Consider the following 23,505-nt stretch of genomic DNA (forward strand, 5'->3'; position numbering starts at 1 on the left):
TGTAGGATGGGGTGGAGATGTGGAGGGGTACTTTAGAGGGTACTGTTATGGGTCGCTTTTAAGGATTTGAACAAATTACCGTTATGGTTGTTTTCATTGGAAGACTTTTTACCTTGACCACACACACAGACCTTCATACACACTCACACACACACACGCACACACACCCATACACACATAGATTAATAAACTGTGTCCTTCCTACTTTGTCAGAGTACCAATGAGTCAGTGGGAACAAATAACAGTGTAGACAGGCTTCATTAACAGAGAACAGAGAGCAGAGGAAACCACACTGAGGACGGATGTTTCCAACACTCACTGCTTGTAGTTTAGAGGTTAAACTGTGGGGCAGCTTATTGTCTGAGAGGCCAATCCACTGAGGAAATCCATAAAATCCCTCGGTCAACAATAGCCATTTTCATAAAATTAAATTGACAATCTCAGGGTTTATGACTGACTCACCAAACCTCCTCAGTGGTTTTCAGTAACGCTTCTCTGCTTTTTTTGTTTTTGACAATGTTATTTTGTGAGATTTTGTTTTTCAAGGATATAATCCGTGGCACATCTAACCACATGTGATTCTTGACAGGACAGGTGAAATGCTTTCGTATTGCAGAGTAAAAGCCTGTCAATACAGAAAGTCGTTTTACATTTGTCTGTCTCACATGTGTCCGATCAAAGAAATGTGCTCCTAGTTTAATCAGATCAGTCATCTACACGGTCATGATGGCGCCTGGTAAATGCATGTTAATGTAAGAAGAAGCATATTTTACTCTGTAAGCCTACTTGAGTGCTGCTGACGCAGTTCTCGTACTGTGCCTTGTGTGTATTCACCGTGTAAAAACAAGTCTTTTTTCAGATCTATATGTCTGTAAAGTTGAACCTATTTGTGTGGAAATATATCACTTAAAGCTGCTGGCTCAACTGGAGTATGCTCAAGTGTCTTATACGATCAGTGTCCTAAACAGTAATTAATTGTTCAATAAAATCGTGTTAAAACATAAAAAAGGGGGAACCATACTGAGCTGATCAAAATGAATCAGTCTGATATAATATACTAAACTATCTATCTTGAACTATTCAGATTTGAAGGCTGGTGGCAACATGACGTAGACCAGCATGTAAAGTTAAAATAATTGATTCACTGGAATAAAAGCCTCCACCCCCAATACAATCAAACTAATTGTATAGAAGATCAAAGAAAAAAATGCTAAGCTAAGCTCCTGTATGACATATTTAAGTGATGTTTAAAAGAAGTTTGATGTGAATTTAGTTTATGCATTAGAAAAGCTACTTAGCTAAGGTTAGGAAAACAATACTTCTGTAAGTCAAAACAATAATGTTTAGACACCAAAATATCCTTTTCTAGGATTATCAGGTGACAAAATCCACCTCCTTGCCAATACAGACAGAACACAACATGGAGCAGACTTGGTAAAACACATCACTTGAACTTATTCCATTCTTTAAAAATAAAAATAAAAATCCTTATTTGAAAAAACAAAGAAAAAAAAGAACAATGTTTTGCCCCAAAACTGAGTCGCCCACAATCCTGTTGACATGGTCTGTGGTTAACCGGTTCTCCAGTGCACCCCAGATCACTTCACTTCTAGGGTTTTACATATCAGGACATCTAAATCAGGACAACACCACATGACATATTACACTATGTTATTATATACTGAACAAAAACTAAGCCTTGTACAAAAATGCAAAGTGTGAAAAACTAAGTGAACCCCCTGACTCAACAGCTTGTAGAACCACCTTTAACAGCAGTAAGTTGAAGAAATGGTTTTCTGTATTACATTGTCTGTCTTTTATGTCATTGTGGAGAAATTTTGGCAGACTTTTCTTCACAATGTTTCTTCCATGGTTCAATTTGCCTCTTTTAGTAAGCTTCCTGCCAATTACCTGCACTGGGTTTATGTACCCCTGCAACTCCCTGCCGCTAACCCTCATGCTTCTCCAGCCTCCCATTGCCATAGCCAGTGCCTCCCCCAAAGATTCCACCTTCATTTAACTAAGTAAGGAAAAACAATATAATCAAGACATTCTGTATTATAATTCTACAAAGACTAACAACTATATCCGTCTTTCAGTGACTCTACCCCCTTTTGGATTCCATGTCTTTTGAGTCCGTTTAACTTTGGCTCTTTGAGCCATGACAGGTTCTGTGTGGAATTTGCATGTTCTCCCCATGTATGTATGGGTTTTCTCCATGGATGCCGGCTTCCTCCACTGTCCAAAAGCATGCATGTCAGGTTACGTGGTGACTCTAGATTGATCCTCGGAGTGAGTATGAGCGTGGATGGTTGGTTTCTGTGGGGTTGTTCTCCAAAACAGAAAATAACTTCCTCTTCATCCGCTGCTCCACCACAGCACTGAGAGGGTCTAACCTTCTGCCTACCACAGAACCAGCCTTTTTCACCAGTTTGTCCAGGCGCCTACAGTTTTTGTCTGTAGTGCAACTCCCCCAGCAGACAGCAGCATAGAACAGTGCACTCTCAGTGATCGTGTGATAAAACATGCACATCATGTCACTGCAGACACTGAAGGACCTGTGCTGTCTCAGGAAGAAGAGACGGCTCTGGTCCCTCCTGTACACCGCTTCTACGTTGGCAGACCACTCCAATTTATTATCCAGCACCACCCCCAGGTATTTGCAGGTCTGAACATTCTCTATCTCCCCTCCATAAATGCAGACTGACTGGTATGGAGTTTTACATCTATTGAAGTCCACCAAAGCTCTTTGGTCTTGGTAGTGTTCCAGAGCAAAAAGTTATTTTTGGTCCAGCCATAGAAGGACTCCACTTGTCCACCCTGTACTCCTTCTCCTGTCCACCGTGCACACATGCCACAACAGCCAAATAATCAGAATACTTCTGTATGTGGCAGGACTCTGAGTTGTACCTGAAGTTTGATGTGTACAGGGGGAAAAGAAAAGGAGCCAAAACAGTACCCCGAGGAGCCCCAGTACTGCATTCTAGTGTTCCAGAACCACATCTCCCTATCCTGACATACATATTTAGATTCAGATTCAAATTTCTTTATCGTGAAATCAACGAGTACAACGAAAAGTTGCAGGCCTTTCAGTGTAGACATATAAAAATTGTGTAAACAGTATGACTATATAAAAAACAACATAAAAACAATATTCAATTAAAATCAATTTTATTTATATAGCGCCAAATAACAACAATTGTCATCTCAAAGACTGAAACTCTTCAAACAGATTATTTCTATGTAAATGATCACAAAGTTGAACTGCAACTATTTTTTCAAGAACTTTAGACAAAAAAGGGAGATTGGATATAGGTCGATAATTAGCCAACACTTCTGAATCAAGAGTAGGTTTTTTAAGTAAAGGTTTAATTACAGCAACCTTAAAAGTCTGAGGAACATATCCTATCAACAAAGACTGATTGATCAAATCCAATATGGAAGTATTGATTAAGGGGAAAACCTCTTTGAACAGTCTGGTTGGGATTGGGTCTAACATACAAGTTGATGGTTTAGAAGAGACTATTGCTGTTGTTAGCTCAGAGAGATCAACTGGGCAGAAGCTGTCTAAATACAATTCAGGTTCTAAAGATACTTCTAAAGCTGCTCTACTTGATGATACATCAGTGATAATAATGGGAAGGATTCCATCAATCTTCTCTCTAATAGAAACAATTTTATTGATGAAGAATCTCATGAAATCATCACTGCTGAGAGTTAAAGGAATACATGGCTCAACAGAGCTCGGACTCTTTGTCAGCCTGGCTACAGCGCTGAAAAGAAACCTGGGATTATTCTTATTCTCTTCTATCAATGATGAATAATAAGCAGTTCTACCTTTACGAAGTGCATTCTTATACGTTATTAAACTATCTTTCCAGATTAATTGAGACTCTTCTAAATTAGAGGAACGCCACTGTCTCTCCAGCTTTCTTGCAGTCTGCTTTAAAGCAGCTGTGAATTATACCAAGGAGCCAACCTCCTCTGACTGATTACCTTCCTTTTCAGAGGGGCAACATTGTCCAGTGTTGTACGCATTGAAGCTATAGTGCTGTCAACAAGAGAGTCAAGTTCTACTGGAGTAAAATTTAGGTAGCCGTCCTCTGTCATATCTGCACATGGCAGTGAAGAAAAGGATGATGAAATCAACTCTTTAAATCTGGTTACAGCATTCTCTGACAGACACCTTCTATATGTAGAATTCTTCTCAGAAGCCATGTAGTCAAGTAATGTAAATTTAAAAGTTATCAAAAAATGGTCAGACAAGAACAGTTATGAGGGAACACTGTTAACTGTTCACTCTCAATGCCATAAGTCAGCACAAGGTCAAGGGTATGATTAAGGCAGTGAGTAGGTCTGTGAACACTTTGAGAAAATCCAATAGAGTCTAATATAGAATTAAAGTTAATATTTAGGCTGTCATTTTCAACATCTACATGAATATTAAAGTCACCCACTACAATGACTTTATCTGTACTCAGCACTAACTGGGATAAAAACTCTGAGAATTCAGACAGAAACTCAGAATAAAAACAGAGAATCAGAGATTCAAAAGAGCTAAAACTAATCTTGGGTCTAGGACTGATTAGTAACCCTGATCTGAAGATAGTTGCCACTCCTCCTCCTCTGCCTGTGGTTCGAGGAACGTGAACATTTAAATAGTCAGAGGGAGTTGATTCATTAATGCTAACTTGCAACATAATATGACTATGTATTTACAAAAACAATATATCACTGTGAGGAGGCATTTATGGCTCTGACAGCAGTTGGGAAGAAACAGTTTTTTCAGTCTATTTTTCCTGGATTTAATGGCCCTGTACCATCTGCCTGACGGCAGTGGCTCAAATAGGAAATGTCCCAGGTGGAATGAGTCCTTCAGGATGGTGTTGGCTCTCCTGAGGCAGTAAGAGTCGAGAAGGTCCTCTAGTGTGGGTAGAGGACATCCAATGACCTTCTCAGCCATTTTGGTGACCCTCTGGAGTTCTTTCCTGTTTGCCACTGTGCAGTTGGCAAACCACGTACAGAGGCAGTATATAAGGATGCTCTCCATGGTAGAGCGGTAAAAAGACACAAGCAGTCTCTGGCTGATATTGTTCTTCCTGAGGATTCTCAGGAAGAGGAGTCTTTGCTGTGTCTTCTTGACCACCTGTGTCGTGTTCTTGTTCCAGGTCAGTTTCTCCTCTATGTAGACTCACAGGAAGCGGAAGCCACTAATCCTTTCCACACAGGTCCCACCAATGAGAATAGGATGAAAGTCAATTTTATTTCTTCTGAAGTTGATGATTAGCTCATTTGTCTTGGATGTGTTCAGGAGCAGGTTATTGTCTCTACACCACACAGTCAGCCGTTGGACCTCATCCTGGTAAGCGGACTCATCACCTCCAGTGATGCCGTCCTCATACTTTATGAAGGCATTGCACGGAACTGCATGGAATGAACTGTGTGTCTGCTAGTGTAAGTTTTTTCTAAGCTTCTTGCCTAATTCAATATCTGTTGTTGTTGTGAGAGTGTTGTGAGACCCATCCGTGGGTGAAACCTGTTGCCTAGTCGTTTGGGCCATCGCAAAGCAATCAGAGTATTCAGGAGCTGTGAACCGGCGGTCACTCATCTCTCTGAAAACACTTGTTGGTTAACTCTCGGTGGGCGGTCTCAGCCTAGTGCAATTAACCAACACATGAACGGCTGTGCACAACATAAAGTAAGGGGTGGCGCCTGAAGCGTCAGCCATTCTCGTGTGACATTCTTGGGTAAAGACTGGCGTGTCTACCTGTGCATGTCCACCGAGCAAGGCCACTGAACAAGGCAAACCTGTCCTACTTGCCTCATCCATGTCGCTCTGGCCTCACCACCTGCTTTAAAATGTGCCTCAAACCCATTCCTGTTGTCTCCGGCTCGCACAGAAGGTTTCACACAACCAAACGCCACCGCAACCTTAACAACCTCTGCTCTCTAAAGCCCACTTCACTCTGTGATACACCCTTGTCTGTGGGGTTGTGGAATTGCCAATCAGCAGTAAACAAAGCAGATGTCATTATGGCTTATGCTAACCACCTGTCTCTTGACATCCTGGCTCTCACTGAAACCTGGATTAAGCCTGAAAACACAGCTACCCCGCCCCTACCGCCCCTACCTATCTGTCACAACTCTGCATTTCTCTGACCACTATTTCATTCAGTTCAGAGTGAGTCTCCCGAGAAGACCATCTGCTTCTACCCCTATGGTTTCCTTCCACCGCAATTTCCACAACCTGTCGCCCACCCGCTTCTCCTCCGTTGTTGCCTCCGCTCTTCCAACCTCCAGCACATTCTCCTCCCTTCAGGTTAATGATGCCACGGAGTCCCTTTGCTCTACTCTGAGCTTATCTCTGGATAGTCTGTGTCCTCTATCCACCGCGTCGTGCACCAATCTCAGAGCTGCCGAAAGGAAATGGCAAAAGTCAAAAGATCCGGCAGATCTTGCTAAATTCCAGGTGCTACTGTCATCATTCACATCCAGTGTTACTGATGCAAAAAAGTCTTTCTACATCAACAAGATTCATAGTACTACTGACACCCGGAAACTTTTTTCCACCTTCAAAACTCTACTTAATCCTCCGCCACCTGCTACCAATCTAACAGCAGACACCTTTGCCTCATTTTTTACTGACAAAGTGGCAGCTATAAGCAAACAGTTTACAGAACCTGGTACCACAAAATCTGCATGCAGAAGTCCTACTGCATCGTTTTCCTCATTTACCCCTCTGACTCAGAGCAGTGTGTCTAAACTTCTCACATGTAGCCGTCCTACTACATGCCCGCTGGAACCCGTACCTACAAATCTTCTCCAATCCATTGCTCCTACTGTAACTGCAGCAGTCACGCATGTGATTAATTCTTCACTGACATCGGGCACATTTCCTACCACATTCAAGCAAGCTCAGGTTACACTGCTGCTCAAGAAACCTTCCCTCCCTCCAACTCATGTGGAGAATTATCGGCCGGTCTCTCTCCTCCAGTTTCTGTCTGAAATCATTGAAAGGGCGGTCTTTAAGCAGGTCATTGATTACCTCTCTCATAACAACCTCCTTGACCTAAACCAATCTGGGTTTAAAAGTGGACACTCCAATGAAACGGCTCTGTTGGCTGTGACAGAAGCCTTAAAAGAAGCCAGAGCGACGGCTAAGTCCTCTTTACTTATCCTGCTCGACTTATCGGCTGCATTTGACACTGTCAACCACAGTATCCTTTTGTCCATACTCTCCAGCATCACAGGGAGAGCACACTCCTGGTTTGAATCATACCTCACTGGTCGGTCATTCAAAGTATCCTGGCTTGGTCACACTTCTGCAGCGCACCACCTTGCCACAGGGGTCCCCCAAGGCTCAGTACTGGGACCTCTTCTCTTTGCCATATACACCAACTCACTGGGACAGATCATCCGATCACATGGCTTCTCATACCAATGTTATGCTGATGATACCCAGCTCTATCTGTCATTCCCACCTGACGACCACATGGTCTCAGCACGAATCTCAGACCGTCTCTTTGACATATCAACATGGATGAAAGCCCATCACCTCCAACTTAACCTCCCAAAAACTGAACTGCTGGTCTTTCCAGCCAAACCAACCATACACCACAGCATCTGCATCCAAACCGAATCCCTCTCTTGCTCCATCAAAGGTTGCTAGAAACTTGGGTGTCATGATTGATGACCAACTAACCTTCAAAGAACACGTTACCTCGGTTGCTCGTTCATGCCGCTTTGCATTACTAAGCATAAAAAAGATCAGACCATACCTAACCCAACATGCCACCCAACTCCTGGTGCAGGCCATGGTCATCTCCTGCCTTGACTACTGCAATGCTCTCCTAACTGGTCTCCAGCCTGTGCTGTGAAACCTCTGCAGATGGTCCAGAACGCAGCGGCGCATCTGGTCTTCAATCAGCCTAAAAGAACACGTCACCCCTCTGGTCACTGAACTCCACTGGCTGCCCTTAGCCGCCCGCATCAGATTCAAGTCACTGATGTTAGCTACAAAGTGCTTAATGGAACGGCTCCATCTACTTGAATGCTCTTGCAAAGGCTTATGTCACAACTCGGTCCCTCCGTTGGTCCCAGGATTGTCGTCTAGCAGCTCCTACACCACGCCTAAGACAATCCAAACTCTTTTCATGTGTCGTCCCACGATGGTGGAATGACCTACCGAGCGCTACCAGAACAGGGGCGTCCCTGTCTATCTTCAAGAAGCTCCTGAAAACCCAGCTCTTCAGAGAGCATCTCCTATCCCAGCACTTACCTTGTACTTCCCTACCCCCTCTATCTCTGCACTTTATCTTTCTGCACTTCCTTCTATGCCTGCACCCTATCTCTACTCTGTCCCCTCTGACAGAGTCGGACTCCTGGGTTCCTTCTATGTAGTTTATTGTTAGCTTTTATATAGCTTGTTATATCTTCATTTGTAAGTCGCTTTGGATAAAAGCGTCTGCTAAATACAGAAACATAAACATAAACTTCTTGGCTTGCTCCTGATTCACGTAAGAATTTCTGGTGCAGTTGTGGCTCAGGAGGATCAGCAGCTGTCTGCCCATAGAAAGGTTGGGGGTTTGATCCTGGACCACATGTCAGCCTCTGATGCATTCATTGTAGCGTGAAAATGTGTCAGAGAAAAAGTATTGCATAACCTGTAACACTGTACTATGAAGTTTTGTACGAGTGTATCCATGAATATGGCTTGTAGTGTAAAAGCACTTTGACTGGTCAACAAAAACATAAAAGCAAAATGTGAATGCAATCTCCTTACCATTAATAGAAGCAAAAATATAAATGTAGTGTATTTTTCATTAAAAAAAAACAAATACAGAAAATAAGCACTACTGCTATGTTCAATTTGGTAGAGATTGAATTGAATAGAAATGAAGACTTTATCAATCTCAAATAGAACATTTATTGTACAGCATGAAGAGACAAAAATAGTTATTAGTAATTTTTCTGTTGTCATTAAAAACAAGTTACTCTGTATAATCATTGTAGAAATGACATTCTTTGTTGCAGCAGAGCCGAAAAACCTCTCTGCCTGAGCAGACTTTGTAGTTTAATCACTATGTTTTGTCGAGGGTGTGCAGCATTGTACATTATGTTGATATTTTGCAACATTTATCTTTGTACAATCAGCTCTATGAGCTCAAGAGCAGAGAGAAAGTCCCCAGCGCAGAGCCATCCTTCTTTATCCATTTATTAAGTTTCTTTGAGTCTCTGCTCTGATGCTGCTGCCCCAACAGATGCTGCAAAGCAGCTTGAACTCTCCACCACAGACTTGTAGATGATATGCAACATCTTGGTGCAGATATTGAAGGACCTGAGCTTCCTCAAGAAGTGCAGTCTGTTCTGTTCCTATGGAAAGCCTTAGTTGAAATACACACATTTCTATGTTGAGTTCATGAGTAAAAGGCTAAACAAGTCTAGCCTGTTCTGTTGCTTGTCTTCTGGGGACATCAGAGCCAATGGTCTCTGCCGACTTCCTTCCACACAGTAACACGAGGCTGTTGCTCTGACCTCCAGTGTAACATTCCTGAAGGACATCCTGAGGACGAACAATGGCAGAGAACAAAGCCACTCAGTGGTTCCCATGCTCCCCTCCATCCCTGAGCTTAACTATGACAATAATACAAGATGGACATGACACTACATAATACTACACTAACACTACACTGTTTGAGAGTTAACCCCTCCTTCAATATTGTGTTTCAAACACGTGTCACATCTACAAATAACCCTGAAAATCACATCCTCATTTCAACTCATTTCAACTGAGGATTCACAGTAATAAATTAAATTCACAACTTAATTAAGCAGTGGATACACCATCAAATGCATACCTACAGTTTGATTAAACATTATCATGGAAAAATGATCTTTTATTTAAAATTAAAATGTATTAATGCCCTTGAGAATGAGATGATATGGGAGTTAGTTCTGATATTTGACATTTGAAATGATGGGATAAAGAGTGACCTAATACCGTAGACTCTATGGTATTAGGTCACTCTTTATCTCTTTACTACACCATACTAATAAATGATTGTGGTCTAAAACCAGGTGTTTCAGTTTCATTGTCCAACTCTTGTATATATATACAGTATGCAATATATATATATATATATATATATATATGTATTTTTTTACAAGTTTGTTGCTGAATTAACCAAAATACAACAGCTTTAACAATATCTACAAATAAAATCATCGTCTAGAACATACAATCAAACCCACCTGATGGTAGGATACTTGTGATGAAAGGTTATTAAGACCTAGAAGCGGCTTGACCTTTACCATCATGATGCATGAACAATCACATGTTCAGACAGGTTAAACTAACAGGTTAAAGCAATGTATTCTGCAGAGAAAGTTTCAGTATGGTAAATATCAAAATTGTCCAAGGAGGTCATGGACAGTATGGCTGGCAAACAACATTTAGTGTCATTCCAGACTGGCTTCCTGTGGATAAATATGTAATTACTAATTCATGTGCCCTTTTATAATTTGACCTTAAGAAAACACCCTAATTTTGTTTCTACACCTGTCAGCAGTTTGTTTGTTGAATAGCTATAGTATTATTACAAAAGGCAGTTTATATAAAACAATCCTTAAGTTCAAGTACAAAGTACAAGTGTCGTTCAGAGAAAGTTCAGAGAATGTTAACACCATTCAAACGTCACAAAAACATTTTTGTTGCTTTCTCACTCACAGAGAAAATCTGGATTTAATGGACTCGCCCTTCTATTTATTTGACTTAACACATCTGCTCAAACAGCCAACCACAAAGATCATAGACTGTTTATTGACAGACAGAGCCATCTGGGCTGCCCAAGAGCTTTGTTATCTCCCTCCATTCAGCTTGTAGTGGGGCCTCTGATATGACAATAATAACAGTAAGGTGAATCCTTTCACTCTGAAACTGAATAACAGTGAAGTCACCACTGAGAATTGGCTCCATGCTGCTCCATCCCACTGAACCAGCTGGTGTTGAGATACCGAGAAGAGTAACAGCAGACTTTTGTTCACTTAACTTAAGTAGAGGATATATGCTGTTCTATAAGATTTAAAACTGAAACATCAGGTAATATTAAAGATATTCGGTCATCCAGACATAGCAACATGCTAATGTAAAGAATTATAAGGAACTCGGAAGTGTAAACAACAAATGACAAAGACAGATATGTCTCTTTTGTGATATGGCCACTGCAGACATTGCACAATTTTGGCTACAAAAGTTGACAAAAAAAGTAATCAGGAATTTGGAAACACCTACTCATTCAAAGTGAATGGATAGCTCTACAGTGGACATAAAAAGCATACACAACCCTGTTAAAATGCCAGGTTTTTCTGATGTTAAATAATGACCACAATAAATCATTTCAAAACTTTTCCCACCTTTAATGTGATCTATAAGCTCTACAATTCAATCTTGACTTCTTGCAAAAGCTCTCCAAATCTGTCAGATTTCAAATGAAAATCCAAATGAGTTCAATTCATACAAACAGCGCCAATTTTAAAGAAAACAGATTGCACTGAAACTTCTCTTTGATCCAATCCCCCTGTCCTGAGAGTGCAAGAGGTGACTGTGGAGAGAAAAGACTCCCTTTTTAAAATTTATATTATTTTTATTGCCAAGTGCATATTGGATAGAATACATGTTACTTACAAAGCAATTACAGTTTTACATTTTTTATGATATACAAAAATTAAGTTAAAAGTAACAACAAACATGGCAGCATCATCAAACTTAATTGGATTGGAAATAATAATTTAACAGACTTCCACACTGTAGCAAAGCAAATAAACAACAACAAAAAAAAATGTACAAGCCTGATCTGGAGATTTATAGGACATCAGCAGCAGCAAAAACTAAACAGAAGCCCTGCATCCGACATCAGATGAGCTGAATAGCATATGACAGGAAAAAGGATCTGATTACCATCAGTATCATCACAGAGTTGTTCATATTGGTGTATGAATGTGTGTATGAATGATTAGAAAGCACGTAGTTATGTGTAGACTTAAGACGTGCTGTATGAGTGTGTGTGAATGGGTGAATGTGGCATGTGGTGTAAGAAGTGCTTTTGAGTGGTCATTTAGACTAGAAATGCAAGTACAGTCCATTTACCATTTAACATTGACCTCTCTCGTCCTTCAGGTAATTCTAGACTGGGCTCCCATACTTTAGCAAAAATTGCCAGGCTGCCTGAATTTTTACATCCAAGTTTCTCCATACATAAGGTCTCACTAAACTCCCTCATCCACATTTCAATTGAAGGTACATTATCCGACTTCACACATCTTAAAATAAGTCTTTTAGCCAAAATGGCACCAAAACATAAAGACTGTTGTTCTGACTTTATGCTGTTAGAATACTGAGTCAAGTCACCTGCCAATCCCAGAATGACCACCAAGGAGCAGGGTTAGGGTTACACAACCGATTAAATGCCTTTGAGTAAAAAAATCAAAAATTGAAGACCAGAATGGGAGAAGTCTGGAAAAGATCCAAAGTTGATGAGTGAGTGTTCCAACCTGATTCCTGCATTTGTTACACAAGGCTGATACATTAGGATACATATGATACAATGTATATGATACATATAGACTTTGCTTTACGGTTAAACCCATTGCATCACTTCCTGTTAACTTTTGTGTCGAATTTCTTGCTCCTCTTGGACTACTAATAATCACCTTATTTCTCCCTATAATTTACACATCTTGCATAGTTAACTCTATCCCATACTTGTTATATTCTAACGCTCACTCTTACAGATCTTTAGTTTTTATTTTTCACTTTTTAGCGGTGTGTCTGGTTCTCTAGCTTAGCATGGCTACCAGTTCTCTTCCTCTATCTCCTGCTTTCACCTGCTCCGTGTGTCAGATGTTTAGTTACTCCTCTGCCTCCTTTAGTGGTAATGGTACATGTAACAAATGTAGTCTTTTTGTAGTTTTGGAGGCAAGGTTATCTGAATTGGAAGCTCGGCTCTGCACTGTTGAAAACTACTCGCGAGTGAGCTAGGCCCCTTTAGCCAGTGCGGAGCCACCTAGCGTAGCTAGCTCTGTTAGTCGTCCCCGAGCAGATCCCGAGCAGCCAGGACTAAAGAGTGGCTGGGTGACTGTCAGGAAGAGGAGTCATAGTCATAGTCCTAAAGTCAAGTCACCATCCACCTGTCCAATTCAATTAAATTCAATTTTATTTATATAGCGCCAGATTACAACAATTGTCATCTCAAGGCACTTAAGTAATATAGTCCAATTCAAGCCAATTGGAATTCAATTCATTGTAATCATAATCCAATTAATTCATATGGAGCCAATTCAAAATTGATATCCTAGCTAAGGAAACCAACAGATTGCACCGAAACTTGTCTTCAGTCCAATCTCCCGTCGAATGCAGCTTAACTATGGGATGTTTCAGGATTACCTGAGCCATCCCTAACTATAAGTTTTATCAAAAAGGAAAGTTTTAAGCCTAATCTTAAAAGTGGAAAGGGTGTCTGCTTCCCGGACATTTACTGGCAGCTTATTCCACAAGAGAGGGGCCTGATAACTGAAGGCTCTACCTCCCATTCTACTTTTAGAAACTCTGGGAACAACAAGTAAACCTGCAGTTTGGGAGCAAAGTGCTCTGTTAGGAAAATATCTTACAATTAAATCTTTAAGATATGATGGAGCTGAAGAGAAGCTAAAACTGGAGAAACATGATCTCTGCTGTTAGTTCTCATCAGAACTCTGGCTGCAGCATTTTGGATCAGCTGGAGGCTTTTCAGAGAATATGTGGGACAGCCCAATAATAAGGAATTACAGTAGTCCAATCCTGAAGTAACAAATGCATGAACTAGTTTCTCTGCATCACCCTGAGACAAGATGTTCCTGATTTTAGCAATATTACGAAGTTGAAAGAAGGCAGTCCTAGAAACCAGTTTTATATGTGCGTCAAATGATAAATTCTGGTCAAAAATAACTCCAAGGTTCCTCACTGTAGAACTAGAAGCCAAGGAAATACCATCTAGAGTAACTATATAACTAGACAATTTCTCCCTGAAGCGCTCAGGTCCAAAGAGAACAACTTCAGTTTTATCTGAATTTAACTTGTCAGAATTGTCAGATTTTCCCCACTCAGCGACACACCCGCTGAGGACAAAACCCTGGTAGTTAGCAGCTCTATAGTCAGAAATGTGGCATTAGCGACACCAGCGACCACAGTCAAATGTATTCCAGGGGCCAGAATGGGCGACATAGAATCCTATTTAAAACTGCTGGCTAAGGATAAGTGTAAATACGGTAAAATAGTTATTCACGTCGGCGGTAATGACACCCGGTTACGCCAATCGGAGGTCACTAAAATTAATGTTGCATCGGTGTGTAATTTTGCCAAAACAATTTGGGACACCGTAGTTTTCTCTGGACCCCTGCCAAATCTGACCAGTGATGACATGTTTAGCCGCAAAAAAAAAAAAATCAAAACAAAAACTTTAACTGAAAAAAGACATCAAACTATTAAATGTGGTTTGCTGAATATTAGATCTCTCCTTTGGAAGTCTCTGTTAGTGAATGATTTGATCTGTGATCATCATATTGATATATTTTGTCTTACAGAAACCTGGCTGCAGCAGGAGGATCATGTTAGCATTAATGAATCAACTCCCTCTGACTATTTAAATGTTCATGTTCCTAGAACCACAGGCAGAGGAGGAGGAGTGGCAGCTATCTTCAGATCAGGGTTACTAATCAGTCCTAGACCCAAGATTAGTTTTAGCTCTTTTGAATCTCTGATTCTCAGTTTTTCCCAAAGTGGAAATCACAAAAACCTCTTGTGTTTGTTGTTGTGTATCGTCCACCTGGCCCTTATTCTGAGTTTCTGTCTGAATTCTCAGAGTTTTTATCCCAGTTAGTGCTGAGTACAGATAAAGTCATTGTAGTGGGTGACTTTAATATTCATGTAGATGTTGAAAATGACAGCCTAAATATTAACTTTAATTCTATATTAGACTCTATTGGATTTTCTCAAAGTGTTCACAGACCTACTCACTGCCTTAATCATACCCTTGACCTTGTGCTGACTTATGGCATTGAGAGTGAACAGTTAACAGTGTTCCCTCATAACCCTGTCTTGTCTGACCATTTTTTAATAACATTTGAATTTACATTACTTGACTGTACAGCTTCTGTGAAGAATTCTACATATAGAAGGTGTCTATCAGAGAATGCTGTAACCAGATTTAAAGAATAGATTTCATCATCCTTTTCTTCACTGCCATGTGCTGATATGACAGAGGACGGCTACCTAAATTTTACTCCAGTAGAACTTGACTCTCTTGTTGACAGCACTATAGCTTCAATGCGTACAACACTGGACAATGTTGCCCCTCTGAAAAGGAAGGTAATCAGTCAGAAGAGGGTGGCTCCTTGGTATAATCCACAGCTGCTTTAAAGCAGACTGCAAGAAAGCTGGAGAGACAGTGGCGTTCCTCTAATTTAGAAGAGTCTCAATTAGTCTGGAAAGATAGTTTAATAACGTATAAGAAAGCACTTCGTAAAGCTAGAACTGCTTATTATTCATTATTGATAGAAGAGAATAACAATAATCCCAGGTTTCTTTTCAGCACTGTTGCCAGGCTGACAAAGAGTTCAAGCTCTGTTGAGCCATGTATTCCTTTAACTCTCAGCAGTGATGATTTCATGAGATTCTTTATCAATAAAATTTTTTCTATCTGTCACGATCTACGTTCTGTTTCATGTCTTGTCTTGTCATTTCCTGTCTTATTTTGAAAACTCATTTATCTTTCCCTGTCGTTTCAGGTATCTTGCTCTTCCTCCCGTGTCAAGTGTCTGATTGTCTGCCCTGATTCCCAAAGTGTTTCCACCTGTTCCCTTTGGTTCCTCATGTGTTCAAATAGTCTGCGTCTCCCGTATCGTAATTTAGCCATAAATCCAAATTCTTTACAGTGCTATATAACCCGACTGACTCATTCTTTATTTTCTTATTGTGCAGAGAGAGGAATCTGTTGGGTAGTCCAACATGTGCACTCAATTCCACATTGATTGGGGTGTACAAAGGAAATGTGCTTGGATTAATGTGTGCGCACAGATCCATACATCTGGATATTTTTGTGCGTACGACGTTTTCTGGATTTGAGCATGCACCATGTTTCAGTGGGAAATCCACACAAGTCTTTGTACATGCGGCCCCTGGACTTCTCCGTCCTAGTTTCAGTGCCATTCTGAAGAGCGAAAACCTTTGTTTCTACTCCGGCCGTTCTCCCGGGTTGGTGATCTCAAACTCCTTTGGTGGGTTAAACTGTCTCCTAATGTCAAGCAAAATGAAGAATGACATGGAGCTCTGTAACAGCACTTTATTCATATTACAGGGTACATACATCACACTCACCATTTTAAAGACCCAATTTTTTTCAGGAACTTCATCCACCAGAGAGATTTTGCAAAGTTTTCTACCTGAAAGAATTGATAGCTGTTACCAGGAAGGCTATGAGTCACATCAAGGTAGGCCCAAAGATAAGCTGCTAATGCTTTCTGATTGACTTGAAGAGCAGAGGTAGATTTTGAGGTATTAATGAAGTGAAGAAATTTCTTAAGCAGTACAAAAGTTAATAATAGGTGCACTCTAAATGGCCCTCTGAATGTGCTGAGTTTAGAGTTACAGAGGAAAATAACAGGCATTATAATCACTGTGGAAGCTGTAAAGCACAAACTAGGGGCATTTGAAACCAAGTGCCAGTACTTGTGCTACTTTAAAGCAGTATTTTCAGTCTTTTCAGATTACGAGAAGGAATACGTTTCTGTAAAAGATGCTGAAGACACTGTTGTAATGATCTCTTTCATATATCTCTCCTGCTAGACAACAGAATATTTAATTTTACTGAAATGTGGACAAAGAGTGAGGTTTGGGATAAAACACTTTGTAAAGCTGTCTGTGGAAGTTCACAGTCACTGGTTGTTATTTCTAATTCTTAAATAGAGGGCAGCACTTATTTTCTATTCAAGCACCCAGCATTTTAAGATGTCGGAAAGTTTTAGGTTTAATCATGGCATGTCATATTAGCAGTCTATTGACGCTGAATCATGACTTTGCATCTATTCTAAACTCAAACTTTGACAGTGGAGTAAACTGGGAGCTATTTACCATGGAGACTGATTTAATGTACTTACCATGAAGACTCTGCAGATTAGTGAGACACTGAGGTTTTTTTTACCTGTAATCATTATTTTAAAGATATGGACAGGGGCCATTAGAGTGGAAAAGGTTCATGTTTAAATTTAGTTGTAAATTAATCAGTAAAACTTACTTAGACAAATAATAATATTCATATGGATACACAGCTCATTGGTTCATTCTAATTTACTGGATTTATATATGTCATGTAAATGCTCCACTTTCATAAAGCACAAGCTACAATCTCAGACCAATGAGCATATTGAGGGCAGTGTGGGTTTTGGTGCTGTGCCCATTGACACTTCAACACACGGACACAATGGGGATCAAATTTCCTACCTCTCTCTACCATCTGAGTCATGGCTTCCCCATGTTTCATGGATTTTCCTAATAAATAGATCTGCCTCACTGCAAGTGAGATTATTTTAAATGATTCAAGCGAGATTTAAATTTGACCCGAGAAGCAGATGTTACCTTCTATCCGTAATAAATACTGATGAGTCTTCCCACTGAATAACACAGCAAACAAATAGTTTGAAAAAGGAAAGTAAGGGAGATGATGACATTGTGGAAAACAGAGATGAGTCTGGCCAGTCTGTTTGGAGTTATGTGTTAGCTTTTCCACTGGCTGACCTTCTGGTCATTGTATGTAAGCAAACTGAGTACTGGAACCCTGCCAGCTGAGGTTACAGTATATTAAAGTAAAACATCAGCTCCCACATAGTATGGCTGTAACATTAGCTGAGTAAATACTGGTGGGAACTCCTCTCTTACCTGAGGAGTAATTTCATAAGAGAAACATAACATTTCAGTGGCTGTAATTAAAGGGCCTCTGTTGTGTGTTTGTGTGTGTGTTGCACCAGAGGGATGACCCCAAAGGAAAGTTGCCTGTGGTGGTGCCCGTTTCTTTGTCTCTGTGTCTCTCTCCTTGCCTTCCCACCAGGTCATTGTAAGCAAATGACCAGAAAGGAAGAACATTAACTCTCTTATCCTTCCTGCCTCTGTTCAGCTGCTTCCTACTGTACCACAGAGCAGATGAGTAACACGTACACACTTGGCTGATTCGGATGTATCCAGTCTGCTATGGAGAAATCTCTGTGTGGCCATATAACAATTTAATTGTTATCCAACAACGCCACCTAGATTTATCTAAACCTTGGAATTGAATTCTAAAATCCAGGTTCAAAACAAAGGCAATCCATAAATAAGGCCAAAATTGAGACTGAAACAGAAAGTTTAAGCTATCTTTTAAAATCCCAGAATGATTGTAACCATGAAAAAGATTATAACAGTTGACTGCCTTAAATGGTGACCCCAATGACATGTTAGCCAGCACTGCTCACTGGTCTATATGAGGATTATAGGGAATTATTCACTGAGTCTTGTCCATTTTTTTTTTCAGCACAAATTTCTTGTTTACCTTGAATCGGCTGAAACAAATAGAAGCTAGAACCAGATAGATTAAAAAAATTTGTTTTTCATTTTGAGAACAAAAATTTAAATGTCTAAATGAAACACATTAAAAAGAAAAGGATAACTGTCCAAGTTTTAAATGTCTAAACTACAACATCGAGAAAAATCAGAAAGGTACAAAGTAGCACATATTTATATCCTGGTGGGAGTTCCATGAGAAATGGACATGTACATCACAGCAGAAAACTGAACAAAACCACAACACAAAACTAGTTCAAATCAAATAGATTAAAACACAATTTATAATAAGAAAAAAAGCTAAATATTGAAACACAAATCAAACAGCTAGTAAATGTAAAAAATACAGATATCAGCTGAAATGTTACAATCTGATATATACATACACTACATTTCCAAAAGTATTGGCTCACCTGCCTTTACACACATCTGAACTTCAGTAACATCCCATTCTTAATCCATAGATTTTAACATGGCGTCGGCCCACCCTTTGCAGCTATAACAGCTTCAACTCTCCTGGGAAAGCTTTCCACAAGGTTTAGGAGTGTGTTTATGGGAGTTTTTCACCATTCTTCCAGAAGCTCATTTGTGAGGTCAGACACTGATGTTGGACAGAAGGCTCACAGTCTCTGCTCTAATTCATCCCAAAGATGTTCTGTCGGGTTGAGGTCAGGACTCTGTGCAGGCCAGTCAGGTTCTTCCACACCAAACTGGCTCATCCATGTCTTTATGGACCTTGCTTTGTGCACAGTCATGTTGGAACAAGAAAGGGCCAAGTACTTTACACCATTGCATCCAACGCTTTGCATTGGACTTGGTGATGTATGGCTTGGATGCAGTTACCATGGAAACCCATTCCATGAAGTTCTCTACACACTGATCTTGAGCTGATCTGAAGGCCACAGGAAGTTTGGAGGTCTGTAGTGATTGACTCTGCAGAAAGTTGGCGACCTCTGCCCACTATGCGCCTCAGCATCCGCTGATCCTGCTCTGTAAAAATAGTTTTATATTTTATTTTGCATGTTATATAGATGAGCTGTCCAGGGTGTACCCTGCCTCTCGCCCAGTGACATCTGGGATAGGCTCCAGCCCCCTGCAACCCTGAGTTGGATTAAGTGTGTATAGAAAATGGATGTTATTAGGATTGTATGTTTTCATAACAAAAAATAACCAAAACTATTATAATGAGCCTTTTTTAATCCGTTTCTGTCTTTGTAGCAATTTAGCAAGAATAATCTACTGAAATTACAGCGTTGCATTATTTTTAGGGGGAGATTTTTTAACATGAAAAATAGAAATAATACCAAATTAAACAATATGTAGACATGTTATATGTTGCAGGAAAATAGGGATTATGTGGAAAACAACATCTTTAAACAATGATTCTGGCTGCAAATGTAAACTTAGCCATGACTCTGCTTGGGATGTCTGGAAGACAGATGGAATATAAATGAGCGAAGACAATGTTTCTGAAAAACTTGTTATCAAATGTAATGTCATCATAATGTATGTTTAATGTTCTTATCAATGTCTGTAAGCCCATCCTTTGACATTTTTTTTCTATTTTTTCTTTTTAAACCAAACTCAGTGATTTGTTCTATGATCAAAAAGCCTTGCCCTGGGGCTGCTTTCCCAGCAGCCTGTTTCACACCTTTGTGGTACAGGAGGCGTGTTTTGACTTACTTCAGAAGAATGTGCTGATGGCCCATGGCTCCAAAGCCCCACCATAGTAACAACCACATTCCTTGGATCTACTGACCAGCGGGCATAGAATGCAATTAGCACCTATTAGAGAGAGCTTCGAAGAGGCCTGTCAGGGCTGCAGGCATACCTGAGCCGCCAGCTCAGCCAGCCTGGGACACAAACACATCCAGCCTGGCAGTTACTGTTACTACTCCTCACATAAGAATTCAAATGCATATTACACTTCTAAAAGCAGTTTTCTAAATATTCTTTTTCACATCAGCACCAGAAAAATATCCTCTTACATTAGTTTCTATAAGCAGATTTGTTCAGAATCAGATCAGAAATACTTTATTAATCCCGAGGAGAAGTTACTTAGTTTTATAGTTCATAGATCATTCATCATTTCACTTACTTCACATTATATTACTTCTCCTAATGACTCCAAACCTGTCTGAAACATGTCTAGGGTACTCATTCAGCTTAACTTTCCAAGGTGTAGATAATTTCCCTGCTGGTGTTTATCACATCTCTGTCACAGAATCTGTCACCATGGTAGACTTGAAAATAAAGAGGAAGCTTTCTGCAACAAATTGGTGTATTTTAAGGAATAACCATGCTGTTTAAATGTCACGTTTTATGCTTTGATTCATGTCTTGTTTTGTCATTTCCTGTTTTATTTTGAAAAATCACTAACTTTCACCTCTCGTTTCAGTTATCTTGACCTTCCTCCTCTGTCAAGTGTCTGATTGTCTTCCCTGATTCCAAAGTGTTTCCACCTGTTCCCCATGGCTCCTCATGTGCTCAGATAGTCTGCGTCTCCCTTGTCTTGTGCCAGTGTGTTGTAACTCGCCACGTTCTTCACTCTATCCTTTGAACCACAGAATCCAAGCTTCGAATCCTTGAGCCTGTAGTAGAGCGATCCTCCTACAGAGTTATCCTTGTTTTGCAACCCTTTTCATAGATTTAGTTAGACCGTGTAAATTTCCATAGCCTGTTTTGTTCCTCCATTTAGGAGTGATTTTTGGTTTTGCTAATGTTTCATAGAACCTCCGTTAGAGGAGAGTTTCGTTTAAGTATTCGTTAAAGTTTCATAGTTCCTTCGCTAGTGGAGAGATTTTGTGTTTCGTTAAAGGAGAGCCTAGAATTAAGAGATACATTTAATAGTGCCTCCCTTCGTGGAGTGATTTCTGTTCTATAGTGATTTATCAGGAGAATGTCCTTTGTTTAATTCCGCCTCATCAGGAGAGTGTGTAAGTTTATTTGTAATCTTCTATAGCCCTTTCTGTTTTCCTCCTGAGTGGAGAGAGTTTTTGGTTTTGATCATTTTCATAGCTGCACCCTCCTCATATATAGTTAAATAGTTATTGAGGAGAGCGCTTCAGGTTTTTCACAGCCTCTTGTTTTCTCTCTGTTCTGGAGAATCTCCAGTGGTTGTGTAAAAAAATAAACCACCTTGTTCTGAAAGTCCCTGCATCTGTGTTCTACCGGTCTGTGACATTAACAAAACCTAACCAGTTTTGTTTCCTAGACTTGGGGGGAAAAAAAGAGAAAACATGTAACAACAATAGATATTTGAAATGTCACTGCGGGACTCATTTTCAAATCGTTTGCTTAGTAGTCTAGCGCCCAACTCCCGAAAATTGTCATCACAAGTCCCTATAGATAGTTAGATTCTAGAATGGTGCAGCACAAGTGACAGCCTACAGCAGTAGCATCTCCTTGACATTTTCTAATCTCTTTTTCTGTGAAAACACATATTTTTGCTGGAATCATTCCTACTAATAACTCTGGCAATCTGTTATGATGCATAACTGTGATAACAGATTATTTTAATGTTGGTGCACTTGATTGAGCTTTCCAAAGCCCAAGTTATGCCTGGAGTAAGACACCAAAACCAGACTAGCTGGAGATTTTGTGAATGTAGAGCAGGAGAAAAATGGAGAGAAATGAGGATGACGTTAAAATGCTTTGTTCCCTTGAACATCGTGAGAGGTGTAAGCTCACTAGTGGATAAAATGGATGATGAGTTTGGAGTGCTGACATGGATGCTGTGAGAATATTTGGAGAGCAATGTTTGCTTTGCTGAGACATGGTGGTGGGAACGACTCTGAAACCTCTCTGCTCGGCTTTAAGACTGTTGGCAAGCAGGGACTGCAAACAGGGAGGGAGGGGGGTAGAAGGAGGGGCTGCAGTACTTGTAGGCACCAGATGGTGTAATCCTGGACATTTCACTGCAAAGGAAGCGTAGACAGACAGACATACAGATAACATACATTAGAATTAATTTAACCATACTGTATGTTGAAATTGACCTGAGAAAGATGTAAATTTAAATGTGTACAGAGAAATTAAGTTCAACATTTGCAGCAAAATTAAACTTTAGCAAACAAATTAAACATTTGCATAGACTTTAAATATGTACAGAGGAATGAAACATTTGCAGAATAGAATAAATATAGAACTGTGTTAAGTTAACCCGTGCTAACCATCGATACAAAAACTATTAAAAACTAGGAAGTAACTGTAGAAATAAAAATGTATATAAACTATTTAAAAATATAAAGCGACCGGTTGGCTGTAAGTTCCTGTCCATGTTGTCTACTTAGAGTTCACCTGTGTTACCTGCCTGCAAAAACCACCTAGTCTCGTGACCTGCTTGCAAGGCAATGTAAATGAATAGGCCAAATAAAACGTAGTATTGTCTCAATTTTGGGGGCTAAATTGTGACAATACTATGTTTTCTCTTGTGGACCAACATAGCTATTACACAATTTGCTGTGAAACTGGGTTGAAAACAACATCCCAAATGCATTCATGGTGATTTCTGAAGATTTCTAGCTCACATGTCTTCTGCTACACTTCAAAAGTGTTTGTCAGCTAACCTTTTTTTTTTGTTGATAAAAATAGTATATCTTTAGCAATAATCTTTACCGCAGCATGATGGTTTTCCTTGATTTTCCTTCACAGCCAAATAATCCACCCATGTGTGGACAAAAAGGCAGAAACAGAGAAAAAAACTACTTAGCACAGCCGGACTTTCTTTATGTTTGCTTCTTCACAATATGCATTATCATTTGATCTTCGTTAACTCAGGTTTTCACAGATCACCTTACACTTCATTCAAGAAGAAATCGTATTGTTTAAATGAAGAGATCTGAAGAGTATGAAAATAATAAGAACAAATTAGTCAAGAGAGG

General features: G+C 40.0%; 1 pseudogene; it reads left to right on the plus strand.

The window, feature by feature from the left end:
- Window positions 1-6,217: 6,217 nt before the first annotated feature.
- LOC140267556 (uncharacterized) lies at window positions 6,218-9,301 on the plus strand (annotated as a pseudogene).
- The last annotated feature ends 14,204 nt before the right edge of the window (window positions 9,302-23,505 follow it).

Source organism: Leuresthes tenuis, unplaced genomic scaffold (assembly GCF_036924035.1).
Source record: "Leuresthes tenuis unplaced genomic scaffold, fLeuTen1.0.hap1 SCAF_13, whole genome shotgun sequence".
Taxonomy (NCBI): Eukaryota; Metazoa; Chordata; class Actinopteri; order Atheriniformes; family Atherinopsidae; genus Leuresthes; species Leuresthes tenuis.